The sequence below is a fragment of the Suncus etruscus genome, chromosome X (genome assembly GCF_024139225.1).
Source record: "Suncus etruscus isolate mSunEtr1 chromosome X, mSunEtr1.pri.cur, whole genome shotgun sequence".
In the NCBI taxonomy this organism is placed as follows: Eukaryota; Metazoa; Chordata; class Mammalia; order Eulipotyphla; family Soricidae; genus Suncus; species Suncus etruscus.
The window spans coordinates 78874627-78888449 of record NC_064868.1 but is presented as its reverse complement, the minus strand read 5'-3'; the positions used below and the strand labels follow the sequence as shown (position 1 = coordinate 78888449).

Below are 13823 nucleotides of genomic sequence, written 5' to 3'. Positions count from 1 at the left end.
GCCACGGGCCACAAAATATTGTACGGAGGGCCGCAAACGGCCCGCGGGCCGAGAGTTTGAGACCCCTGATTTAAAAGGTCAGAAACAGCAACCACTGCTGGGGATTTAAAAAAAAAGGAAACTTCTTTCACTCATGTTGGCATATAAACTAGCTCACCCTCTCCACCTTGATGGAAATCAGTATGAACACATCTCATAAAGGTAACCACCAAACATTGCATGCCTGAAACAACTGTATTATGTACAACTCATGAATAGTGTCATAATAAACATTAAAAGGAAAAAAGTTAGCTCCTTTATGCTACAGAAATTCTACTCAAGAACATTAAAATCCTCATCTGGGGTCTGAGCAATAGCACAGCTTTTAGGGTGTTTGCTTTGCATGCAACCGACCCAGGTTCAATCGCCAGCATTCCCAAGCCTGCCTGGAGTAAGCCCTGAGTGCTACTGGATATGGCCCAAATTAAAAAAAGTAATAACATCCTCATCTGAAAATATACTCCTAATTGCATTGTGGTATTATTTGTAAAAATCAAGATGTAAAGACAACCCAAGTGTTCAAGGAAAAACTAGTAAATAAGGAAGAGGTTATAGACCAGAGAAATAATACAAAGGTTAGAGTGCTTGCCTTGCAATGGCTGACCCCAGTTTGATTTCTGGTCACACTGCCAGAAGCAACCTACGAGCACAGAGCCAGAGTCAACCCTTATCATTTGATGTGCCACCCCTGTAAACCAAAAACAAAGTATATAAAGGATAGAGAAGCTCACCATGGAATACTACTCAGCTATGAGATAAAATCTTGCCATTTGCTACAACATGGATGTATCCAGAGAGAGTCACGTTGAGTAAAATAAGTCAGTGGAGAAAGACCAAGATGGACTGATCTCACTCATTGAAAGACACAAGAAAGCAGGAGCCAGGGAGATGGTACAGGGTTTAAGGCACCTGCACACTGCTCATAATACACCTGGTTAGAACCCCATCACCAAAATGTCTCCTGAGCACAGCCAAGGGTCACTCTTGAACACAGAAACAAGAATGATCCCCAAGCATATTCAGGTGTGATTAGTCATCCTCAAAAATAAATATTAAGATAATCATAGGATGCTCAGTATTGCCTTAACACATGTGATTTCAGAGCCTGAGTGATAGTACAGTGGGCAGGGCACTTGTGCAAACATCCAACCCATGTGCATTTGCCAGCATCCCGTATATTTCTCTGAGCCCACCAGGAATGTAGAGGCAGGAGTCACCTGGATTGGCTGCATGCAAGGCAAACACCCTCCCTTCCATGCTGTCACTCTGGATGGGTCTCTTTCCACTTTATGGTCAGCGACTAAGGTGCTGGTTCCCAAAGTGGACAATATCCCCACCTGGAGATGTTGGGATAACCCATAAGAGTAGTCCTAGCCTGGGGGTGCAATTGCGGGGCTGAGAGGGCATTCTGTTTGTTCAAATAAAAAATAAATGCTCAAGGGCCCCTGAGTGGTTTTATTTTGAAAAAGGGGTGATAGATTAGATAAGTTTGATAGCCTCAGCTCTAACGGTTTATTAGCTTTGACCATTGGTGAAGCACCAACGTGTCCCCAGGCCATAGACATGAATCCATGATGCTCAATTTTGTGTGACTCAGAAGTGGTGACTCTCTCGTACAGGTGCCAGGCCAGGAAAATTGTGCCATGGGTATACTCTGAGCCACAGTCCCATATATGCCCCCCAAGTACTGCCAGGAGTAACCCTTTAGCACAGAGCCAGGAATCAGCTTTGACCATTGCCGTGTATGGCCCCTAAACAAACAAGCCAAAGAACAAAAGAAAGAAGACAATTTAGAAAGCTTCGTAGCTATCCATGTGAAAGATTCTAGAAAGAGATATATAGACTTGGATTGGAGCAATATTACAATGGGGAGGGTGTTTGCCTTGCAAGCAGTCAACATGAGCTTGACTCCTGGTATCCCATATGGTTTCCATATCCTAGTATCCCATATCTCACCAGGAGTGATTCCTGAGCAATCTACAGAGCCAAGAGTCAGCCCTGAGCACTGCCAGATGTGGCCCAAAGACCAAAGGAAAAAAGAAATAATATAAGAAATGTTTGAGATCAAAATTGGTGGCTCACAGCTGTCATTGCATGTTGCTTTCTTTGGGGAACTGAAATAAACACATATGTATGGGCTGAGGAGCGACCACAAAGGGAAGGGCACATGCCTATCATACACAAGGTCTTAAATTCCATCCCACCACTGCCTGGTCTCTCAGGCCCTGGGAGATGCAAAACTGATAGCCTCTACCACTGTTGGAGAGGAGATTCCCCCAAGACATGAACATCTGACCAACAAACACAGGAACAAATGTTCATCATCATTGGTTATGTTGGAAACCAAAATCCAAATAACAATGAGATACAACATCACAACCATGGAAATGACATTTATTCCCAAAGGCCAGAAACAATCAGTGCTGGCAGGAATTAGGGGTACAAGGAGTCTCCACTTAGTGCTGACAAGAATTAAGTGGGTTCAGTGTATGGAAAGCAGCATGGTGGCATCTCTACAATTAAAAATAAAACACCCTTGGATATCTGAGCAATAACACAGGGGGTATGGCTCTTGGCTTGCATGCAACCCACACTGGTTAAATCCCTGGCACACCATATGGTCCCAAGATCCACCAGAGTGATCCATGAGTGTAAAATCAAGAATAAGCCTCGACCTGCACCCAGTGTGTCGTAAAAAAAAAAGAGCTAGAATTCCCAGATGATTCAGCAATTCTACTCCTAGGTATCAATTCCCTCCTAAAAAACTAACTTGAAAGGATACATGCATGTTTACATTCATTTTGGCCCTAATTACAGTAGTCAACTCAAATGCACAATTATGGATGAGGAGATAATATATAGCAAATATAGTGTATGTATATATATGCTATAAAACAGTACTCAGCAATAAGGTGAAATATGGCATGTGTATACATATAAAACAATACTCAGCTATAAGATGAAATATGATGTATATATATGCAATGAAACAGTACTCAGCTATAATGTAAAATTGTAACTTTTGCTCCAACCTCTATGGAACTGGAGGCTTTCATATTAAGTGAAATAAGTCAAAAGGAGCAAGACAAAGACAGATGATTTCACACATATGAGAGATATGAAGAAGCAAATCAAGAGAACAATGTCTGGTGAGAAGAAACCGTTGGAAATCTATTTTATATGTGAACAAACAAAATGCACCCCCCAGCCCTCCCATTTCTCCCTAGGCTCAGACTGCCCATGTGGATCATTTCAGGTGGGGGTGGCATCATCCACATTGGGAACCAGTGCCTTAAATGCTGACAATAAAGTGGAAAGTGGTCAGAATGACAGCACAGTGATGAGGGTGTTAGCTTTGCATGCAGCTGATCCATTTTCTATCCCCCAGCATCACATATGGGCCCCTGAGTATCACCACACGTGATCTCTGAGTGCAAAGCCAGAAGTAAGCCCTGAGCACCACTGATGTGGCCCAAAAGCAAAAACAAAAAAAAATATGGAGGGATCTCAGAATGAACAGAGATGAATTCTGAAAGGAGGACATCGAAGTTGACCAAATACTTCCCAAATACCTGCTGCGTGCCAGAACCAGTTCACATATGGCTAAGTCAACATCCCAAAAAGCCCTAAAGAAGGGTTGTGCTATCTGTAGCACTTCATACCCTTACCCAGGAAAAGAAAAACAAACAAACAACAAAATAAAAAATTAGGACAACACCGATCTCTTCGATGGCAGAACTCGAGGCCAAAGGCACCATCAGAATTAAGTTATCTTTTTCTGGTAGGAGCACACTCCCTAGTATTCAGGCATTACTTCTGACTGTACTGAGTGGTCACTCCTATCACTCCTGGTTGTTTTCAGGGGACCTTATAGGGTTTCAGGATCAAAGCTGGGTTGGCCACATGCAAGGCAAGGAACCTAACTATTGTAACCCATAATTCAACATTTTCATGACACCTCATCAACATCCATCCAAACCCATCCCACAAAGATTACCACAGTGGAGACATCAGACACACTGGATGGATCAGAGGACACTTCCATGTGTGCCTCCCCAACTCCTCTGGATAGCTACTGGGGTTCAGGCCCCAGCTCCCATCCAGACTCCCTCTCTCTGCACACACTCACTAAACTGAGGCTTCCTCTGATGATCACCTAGGACACTGTCCCTCAACTCAGCTACCCAGCACCACACTTTGTAGTTCTCTGCAACTGCATACCCGCAGCTGTCTCAGTCTTGCCCAGATGCCACCCTTGTCTCTGAAGGGTTGATGCTGCAGCTGGTTCGAATGATGAGCTTCCACCTGGCGGTGTCTCTTTTTCCCTAATCTGGAGATCTTGAAAGGGGATCAGAGAGGGAAACGAAGCCTCCGGATTTCTCAGCAATGAAGGAAAGACTACAAAGCCATCTGCTTCTTCAGTAGTCAAGAGAAAATTATTCCAGGGACCTGGGTTCCTACCCAGACACACACACAAAAACACACACAACACAATTTGCACTGCCAGCATTCAAATAACTATTACACCCACAAGGAAATATATATATATATATATATATATATATATATATATATATGTGTGTGTGTGTGTGTGTGTGTGTGTGTGTATGTGTGTGTGTGTGTGTAACAAGTACTAGCAAGTCTGTCATCCCTGAGGGTTATCAGGATAAAATTTAGCAATATAGAAGGGGAAGCAAAGGAGCAAGGCATGGAAGCGGGGAACACAAAATAAAAATTTTCAGATGAAGCCAGAGCAATAGCATGGCAGGTAGTGTGTCTGTACTCCATGTAATTGGTGCTGGTTTAATCTCCAGCATGCCATCTGGTCCTCTGAGCACTGCAAGGTTTATCGCCAGAGAGATAACTCAGTGAGAAGGGCATTTGCCTTGCATGCAGCCACCTTGGGTTTCATCCCCAGCATCCCATATGGTCCCCTGTGCTTGCTAAGAATGATTCCTGAGAGCAGAGACAGGAAGAAGCTTCCAGGTGTGGCCACAAATCCAAAAAATATTTTCGAAATTCTGTGAATAACTAGATGAAGGAATACAATGTTGTAAAGGAGAGATGCCTAAGTCACATTTGTCCCAGAATAAAAGAGGGAGGATAGAGATAGAAAAATTGAGGAAGGAGGAAGAATATAAGGAAGAGAAATAATGGGGGAGCAAGGTCAGAGAGCTCAGGTCTAACAGTCGCTTCTAATAGAAGTGGGGTAGCTATTCATCCAAGCCAGAATCAACACTGGACACAGGAAATCCAAGCTACACCCAGCAAACTAACTTAAAAAATGTACCTGTCCAGGTACAGGTTGAGTGGCAGGGGCAGGTGAGACCCTGGGGACAATAGTAGAGGGAAGTTGACACTGGTGGTGGGATCAGCATTGGAATTTATTCTGTCTAGAACTCAACTATCAAATACTTTGTCAATCACAGTTCTTTAAGTGAATGGAACCTTTGTAAATCAGTCCTATGAACAGGCTAGAAAGGTATTTCAATAGGCTGAATCTCATGAGTTATATGCAGGAGTCCCAAGTTTGATCCCTGGTACCTCCTGGTCCCCTGAGCCCTACTGGAAAATAACTTCTGTGCACCACTTTGGGGGTGGCCCAAATCTCACACCCCAAAAAGCATCCTGTTAGCTTTTAACCTATAGCAAATCTTAAAATATAAAATACAATCTCTAAATATATTTAAGATATAAATCTATATGTTTATTTTATATAACATATAATAGTCCACTTTAGGTATAAATATATATGGACACCTTAACCTATTTAAAGGAGATTTTTCTAAATATCCTGTCACATAGCTGTTCCATAGGACATTAGTCCTAGTTTCTATTTGAGTCAGAGTACAAGATGCACAAATGTCTAAAGTAATGCGCTGAGTAATTTGCAAAAGGTCTTAGTAGTGAGTCATTTCGTAACCTTTTAGATGCTATTAGTCTGAGATACTGATGTTAGACCAAATTAAAGTCAATTTAAAAGCAACCAATGTCAATCAGGCCAGAGAGACAAATTAAAGGCTGATGGCCTTTGGAACTGTGTCTCTCATGGTAATGCCATTAAAAAAATTTTATTGAAGTTTAAAAACTGAGACCTGAATGATAGTACCATAAGTATGGTGTTCAATCCCTGGCATCCCATATGGTCAGAGTGATTCCTGGGTGCAGATTCAAAAGGAACACCTGAGCATTGCAGGATGTGGCCACAATCCATAAATAAATAAATAAATAAATAAATAAATAAATAAATAAATAAATAAATAAATAAAATGTTAAAATAAGGGTCTGGAGCAAAAGCACAGCAGTAGGGTGTTTGCCTTGCACGCAGCTGATCCAGGATGGACCATGGTCCGACCCCCCGGAGTCCTGTATGGTCCCCCAAGCTAGGAGCAATTTCTGAGTGCATTGCCAGGAGTAGCCCCTGAGCGTCAATGGGTGTGGCCCCAAAACAACAACAACAACAAAAAAGTTTAAATAAGAGGCACCAAAAATGGGTGGGAGCACCTGCAGGAGGCTCAAGGTCAATCAAGTGATCTCCAAAACACAGACCAGGAGTGATCCCTCCCCCAGCAGCACTCAGTGTGGTCACCAAACAAAGCAGTTCACTAAAGAAATAAAAATCAGGAGAACTGAAAAAAACATAAAATCCACTGATTCTTTTTTTCATACACATGTACCTATATCTATCCATTTATCTTTTCATTTCTATCTCTATATATTTTATATGATATCCATGAGAACATAAAGTCCATTATTTTTTTTGTTTGGGGGCCACACCCAGCAGTGCTCAGGGGTTACTCATGGCTCTATGTTCAGGAATTACTCCTGGCGGTGTTCAAGGGAGCATATAGGAAGCCTGGAATTGAAGCTGGGTCAGATACGTGCAAGGTTTGGTCCTACCCTCTGTACTTACTTAGAAATCTCTCCCCAAATTTCTTATGCTGTGCAAAATATTTTTAGTTTGATGTCATCCCGCTTAGGAAATTTTTTGACAGGAGAGTTGAATCATTGGAAGTATCCCTGAAGTCAATATCCTGGAAATTGCTTTGTTTTCCTAGATATATTTTTATAGATTCTGGTCTAATAGTAAGATCTTTAATAATTTTTGGTGTTTTTTTTTTTTTTTGTATTTGGACTATACCCAGCAGTGTTCAAGAATGACTCCTAGCTTTATACTCAGGAGTCATTGAAGACAAGCTGGTCAAATGAAAAGCAAACACTCTACTTGCTCTGCACTCTCTCTTGCCCTGGCCTTTCCTTTGTAATTAACTTTTGTGTATGTTCAGTTTTTAAAATAACAAATAGTTTTATCATGAAATAAATACCATGAATGGTCAGTGAGGGGAGCACATGCTTAGCCTGTGGGGTTCAACTTTTCATCAGACATAGTGTCTTGAGCATCATCAGGTTGGCCCAAGTGGTCACTGGCATTGTAGAATACAAGAATCCAGAGTGACCCGCCTTTATCTTAGAACCATAGAACTTGAATCATTTCGATCTGTCTTATATTTCTATGCCTTCCTACAAATAGAGAAAAAAAAAGTGGTATGGGCCCTGAGGTCAAACAGTCTCAGGAGCATTGAGTGGGGGAAAAAAAGAAATCAGATCTAAATACCCATCCCAAAGTCAATAACAACAGAATCAAGAGACCCAAACTACAACAAGCTAAACACAAAATGGGCCTATTACACTGGTAGTCCTGGGAGCTAGGGGTGGAGGTATGGGATGCATGAGAACTAAAGTGGAGGGAGGTCAACACTGGTGGTGGGAATGGCCCTAATTCACTGTCACTAAATGCCTGAAATGCAACTGTGAAAGACTTGAAATTAACAATGGTCTCAATAATTAAATAAATATATATAAAGTAATGTATTAGAAATATTTTACAATAAAAAAAGAATCTGAAGTGATAATGCAGTAGTAGGACATTTGCCTTGCATGCAGCCAACCCGGGATGGACCCAGGTTCAGTTCCTAGCATCCCATATGATGCCCTGAGTCTGCCAGAAGTAATTTCTGAGCTCAGCGCCAGTAACAACAACAATAGGTAATACCATATGCTCAAATGTTTGCATGAAGCTACCAGCCAGTATAGCCAAGTACTGCTGGCAGGGACCCCCAGACCTCCCTGGTCAGTGCTTTCTTGGTCCTCCTAAGCAAATATAATGCCCTAATTGTCAGTCTGATAGCTAATGTTACTCAGAGAATTAACTTGAACTGAATGCTCAGGCCCATTGTTGTTACTGTTTTCTTTTCCTGGAAAGAAAGTACTAGAAAGGCCTGAGAATACAATGTCTGCTTTGGACTGCAAATATAGTACAGTGAGTAGGGCGCTAGCCTGGCACACAGTTGAGCCATATTTGGTCCCTGGCATTCCATGTGGTCCTCCAAGCCCACACACTGAGCACAGCTGGGTGTGTCTAAATAAACAAATAAATGTAAGTACCTGCAAGTGCAAGGTTGTGAGCATGATGACTGGGGTCACCCATACACACTAAGTTGTGCGCTTGTCCAGGGACCTCATCTGTGTTTTCTGTCTGTAGTTCATAGCGGTGTGTGTGAGCACTGCAATAAGAGTGTGCAACTCTCCTCTCAAAAATTCAACCAGAAAAATGTGGATTTATATCACAGCTGAGTGTGATCTCCAGCATGCCTACAGCAAAGAGTATGTCCCTTAGGCGTTGGAGCAACACCCATAGAAAAAAGGGAAAGATTAGCTGGGGAAGAGGAGAAAATACTAGAACTTTCTCTAGGAGTCAGTGTGTATACTTCATTATATCCAAAGTCGTATAAAGGTCCACAAATTTGTGTTGCTATATTTGGAGGAGAAAAATAACCTTAATAAGTGTGTGTTTGTGTTTGTATGTGTGTTCTTTAAAAAACTGGTGCTTGCTTCAGCAGCACATGTACTAAAATTGCAATGATACAGAGAAGATTAGCATGGCCCCTGCACAAGGATAACACGCCATTTCGTGAAGCCTTCCATATTTTTCAGAACAAAGAATATGATTTAAAATCTCAAAAAAAATTAAAAATAAAAATAAAACCAATGCAGGCTTTGGACATCTCAAAAAGGTCATGCTCAGAGAGTTCTTCCAGATTTAGATCTTTTTCTGAAGCCAAGCCAAGACTGAGGCACACAGTCTGTTCATCCTTCCCCTGTGACTCCTGCCCCCTAAAATTCCTTTCTTGTGACTATGAGGACAAGATGGCTTCTTTGAGAACTGACTCTCCCTCTTCCAGCCAGCTGGCATGTTGCCCGTGAACCTTTTCTTTTTTTCCATAAAAAATAAACAGGACAAGAGATATCACAGTGGTAGGGTATTTGCCTTGCACACAGCTGACACAGGACAAATGGCAAATCCCAGCATCTCATATGGTCCCCCAAGCCTGCCAGGAGCGTTTTCTGAGAGCAGAGCCTAGAGTAACCCCTGAGTGCTGCTGGGTATGACCCAAAAATAAATAAATAAATAAATAAATAAAATAAATAAAATAAATAAATAAATAAATAAATAAATAAAGTAAACAAAATCTTGTCTTGGTCCTTTTTCAGACTACTCCATCAGGCCAATAAGATGATAAAGTGTCATTGTCCTTCTATCAAGGTTTGCATTCAACCTCTTCCTCAAGCAAGGCCAAACTCCTTCAGTCATTTTCCATTCGGGCGTATGGAAGAAGTGAAGGTCTCTGCAGATCAATGCCTGTCCCAGAGAGTGAGAGGAGAAGCAAGGTCTCTTCTTCAGGGACCTCTGACACCTTGTCTTGTCACTTTGTCTTTGGGCCTCCCAGAATTCCTTTCTTCTCATTTGCGCCCAAGACCTTAACTGTAGGTACATTATTTGGATGTTATTAGCAAATCCAAGAGTGCTTGTCCTCTGAAAGCAGCCAGAGTAACCTGGCTTTGTGCCACCCCAGCTGTGATCTGATCTGAAGGTTTATTCCACACAGAATCCCTACAAGTCTTTCCCCAGTTTGCCCCACCCCACCCTAAGGCAGAGCTCATTTTTAAACCCATAAATTCAGAGCACTTTGTCAGCTGTCAACAAGTCTGAAACACTGTCTCGATGGAGATATCTGACACGATGTGCATATTAGCATTTTTAGTGCTAATACAGAGTGATTTCTTTACCATATTTAAAATAATCTGTTTAGGTCCACTGTGGCAATGATAGTTGGAGCGGATCCCTTCGGACAAAACCTTGGTGCTGAATGAGGATAGAGTGATATGCATGATACCCCTTCATTAACAATAGTGCATGGGGCCGGAGCAGTGGCACAAGTGGTCTGCCTTGCCCATGTTAGCCTAGGACGAACCATGATTTGATCCCCTGGTGTCCCATATGGTCCCCCAAGCCGGGAGCAATTTTTGAGCACATAGCCAGGAGTATCCTCTGAGCGTCACCAGGTGTGGCCCAAAAAAAACAAAAAAAAATTAATAGTGCAAATCACAGTGTTAAAAATGGAAAGAGGACTGGAGAGATAGCACAGCAGTAGGGCATGCAGCCAACCTAGGAAGGATGGTGGTTCAAATCGCAACATCCTATATGGTCCCTTGAGCATGCCTAGAGCAATTTCTGAGCAAAGGCCAGGAGCAACCCTCCTGAGGGCCACTAGGTGTGACCCAAAAAACAAAAAACAAGGAAAGAAAGAGATAATAGAGAGAGAAGTAAAATGCCTCCCCCAGAGGCAGGCAGGGGTGGGTGGGGAGGAGGAAACTGGGAACATTAGTGGAGGTACATGTGCCTTGGTAAAGGCTGCTGTACATTCTATGACTGAAACTCAAACATGAACAATTTTGTAACCATAGTGCTTTCAGAAATAAACAAATAAATAAAATAACCTGTTTATTTTTTTTTCCTGGTTTGAAAATCACACCGGTTGTTTTGGGGCTTAATCCTGACTCTGTGCTCAGAGATCACTCCTTACAAAACTCAAGGGTCCAAATGTGGTGTCAGGCCTGGCACATTCAAGGCAAGACAAAGGCCCTTACTCAACAAACTCTCTCCAGTCCCTTTATTTTTGTTTTTGTCATACTTTAAAATAATCAGGGGGGGGGGGGCTGGAATAATAAAATAGTGGGTAGGATACTTACTCAGCATACGACTGACCCAGGTTTGATCCTCAACATCCCATATGGTCCCCTGAGCTCTCCAGGAGCGAAATCTGAGTACACAGCCAAGAATAAGCCCTGTGCAATACTGGTTGTGGCAGCAAACCAAAAATAATAATAATAAAGATAAAATGATCTGAAAGGGTTTCTAAAGCCTGTGGCTGCAAGGTCTATGCCTGGCACCACCCCATATGACAAATACAATCTGCACAACACTGGCCTTGGGGACCCAGCACCCCCACAGAGATGCACAGTCTCTGGGGAGTCCCAGCAGCAAGGATGCAAGCGCTGGTTATGATCACCACCACAAAAGAAAAAATATGAAGGAAAACAAATCTCCAAGACAGCAGGATCCAAAGTTCCTTCCAGAGAAGGTTTTGATTATGGGGCTCCAGAGGGGCATGGGGAAGGCCTTTCTGGTGGGAAGATTCCAATTAGATACTCCTCCAACCCTCCGGTCTGCAAGGGTGATAGGACTTTGCAGGAACAGGTGGTAGCAACTGAGATGGTCACTGCATATTTAATTAGGCCCCCAGAAGCCACCGTTTTCTCATAAAGTCATGACTTAAGCATGATTTAATCTCCTCTTGCACCCGAGCAAACCGAGAGTCAGAGATACTAAATTGCTGAAGCCAGAGCCCCATTTCATGCCAGATTCTCCTGCTTCAGTCCTTGACTCCAGTGACACACGCGGGCATTCCATGCAACTGGCCGGTTGCTATAAATTGGTGGGTTCTCCTCGGGAAGGCAACTGTCCTCTGCAATTGTCTATCTGACCTGGCACACGCCGAGCCCCCCATCTACGGCCACCACCACGCCCCCCCCCAGTCTTACTAAGCTCCTAAATCCTTGAGTAGCTGTGCTGCCCATTTCACTGACCTGCTTACATCTTTCTGCTCTTCCCCCTGGCAAATCAATTCTCTGCTGCCCCCTACTGGCCAAACCCAGGGCTTGTCCCTGGGGCACCCACCGCCAAAGACCCCTCCAACCTTATTCGCCTGCTCAGGTGACACAGCTAAACCAGCAGGTCTTAAACGATTTACATTTGACCTCCTCAGACATTTTCCAGACTCTGACACTGAGGTTGGGTTCAGAAGGGCACATTTCTATAATCCATCTTAAATTCTTCTCTTCTCCATATTAATAATTTAAGTGTCTTGGGACCACAGAGAAAGGCACTTGCTTTGCATGCTGCTGACTTGGGCTTTGTCCTTGACAGCCCATATATCCTCCCCCGTGCTTTCCAAGAGTAATCCCTGAGTGCAGAGCCAGGAGTAACCCCCGAGCACAGCATGTGTGGCCCTCCCCCCAAAATAACCAAAAAATAATAATTTAAGTATTCAAAAATGACCAAATGCATAGGGAGTTTATTCCCAATGGACATAAAAATACATCTAGGACTCATGTTAAGCCTGACAACAACAAAAAATTGGACAGAATATCAAGGAGATAAATGTGGCTCGTATTTCAATGCCCTGCTGAGAATAACGGAGGAAAAACACTTTCTAACTAGCTATCCAGAGACAATAGAGATGAGGGGCTGGAAGGACCTGCCACTATATGAAGCTACACTAACAACTATCATGACAATGGTAGTGAGTGAGAGAAATAGAATGCCTGTCTCAAAGACAGGCAGGGGTGAGGGAGAAGGGAAATGGGGGGATATTGGTGGTGAGAAAGTTTCAACTGGTGAAGGGGGGTGTTCTTTTTTATAACTGAAACACAAATGCAAACATGTTTGTAATCATGGTGCTTAAATAAAAATATTATTTTAAAAAGACAAAAACTGACCATCAAAATAAAATGAAATCTTATATATGGAAAAAAAGATGGAAATTAGGGACATTGGTAGCAGGAAATGTGCGTTGGTAAAGGGATGGGGTAAAATAAGCATACAGAGGGACTGGTTCCGAGACACAGCGTTACCTGCAGTTCTGCCCAAGAAGCCCCCCTCCCAAGAATTGCTCCCTTTATACAAAAGAAAGTAGTCAAGTCAGGCTAGGCCATTCACCAACATCTAAAGGCTCTTTAGAGAGCACTGGTCCAGGAGTCAGAGTTCTTTTTTTAGCGTTGTGACTACTTGGAAATCCAAATCTTCCAAATAAGAGAATGGCAGTCAGGGGTCAAACCCAGGGTCTTGTTTATACATATTAAGTTCTCACCCTCTCAGCTACTTCCTGACACCTTTAAAAAAACACACATTCTGGGGCCTGGGAGATAGCATGGAGGTAGGGTATTTGCCTTGCATGCAGAAAGACAGTGGTTCGAATCCTAGCAACCCATATGGTCCCCCGAGCCTGCCAGGAGCAATTTTTGAGTATAGAGCCTGGAGTAACCCCTGAGCGCTGCCTAGTGTGATGCAAAAACAAAAAACAATCAACAACACACTCTGACAGGGCCAGAGAGATGGTTCCATGAACTTAGCACAGACTTAACATATGGGTGCCCAGGCTTGATCACCGGTACCACATGGTCCCCGATCTCCTCCACAGTGTCTTCCAAGCACAGGGTTGGGAAGAGGTCCTGATCACAACTGGTCCAGAACCAAACAAGTAAACAGGGAAAAAAGAACATTCTGCTACTTAAACTATTCAGCAAAGAGAAAGAATGAGGTTCCTTCACTGCGAATGTTCCAGCTGGGACCGGGGTGGGATGTGGCAGGAATGAAATCTTGC

General features: G+C 43.0%; 1 non-coding gene across 1 annotated transcript; it reads left to right on the top strand.

Moving 5' to 3' along the window:
• The first annotated feature begins 8923 nt into the window (after nucleotides 1-8923).
• On the top strand, nucleotides 8924-9030 carry LOC126000203 (U6 spliceosomal RNA). The gene has a single exon (XR_007492562.1). It is a non-coding gene; the product is annotated as a U6 spliceosomal RNA (small nuclear RNA).
• The last annotated feature ends 4793 nt before the right edge of the window (nucleotides 9031-13823 follow it).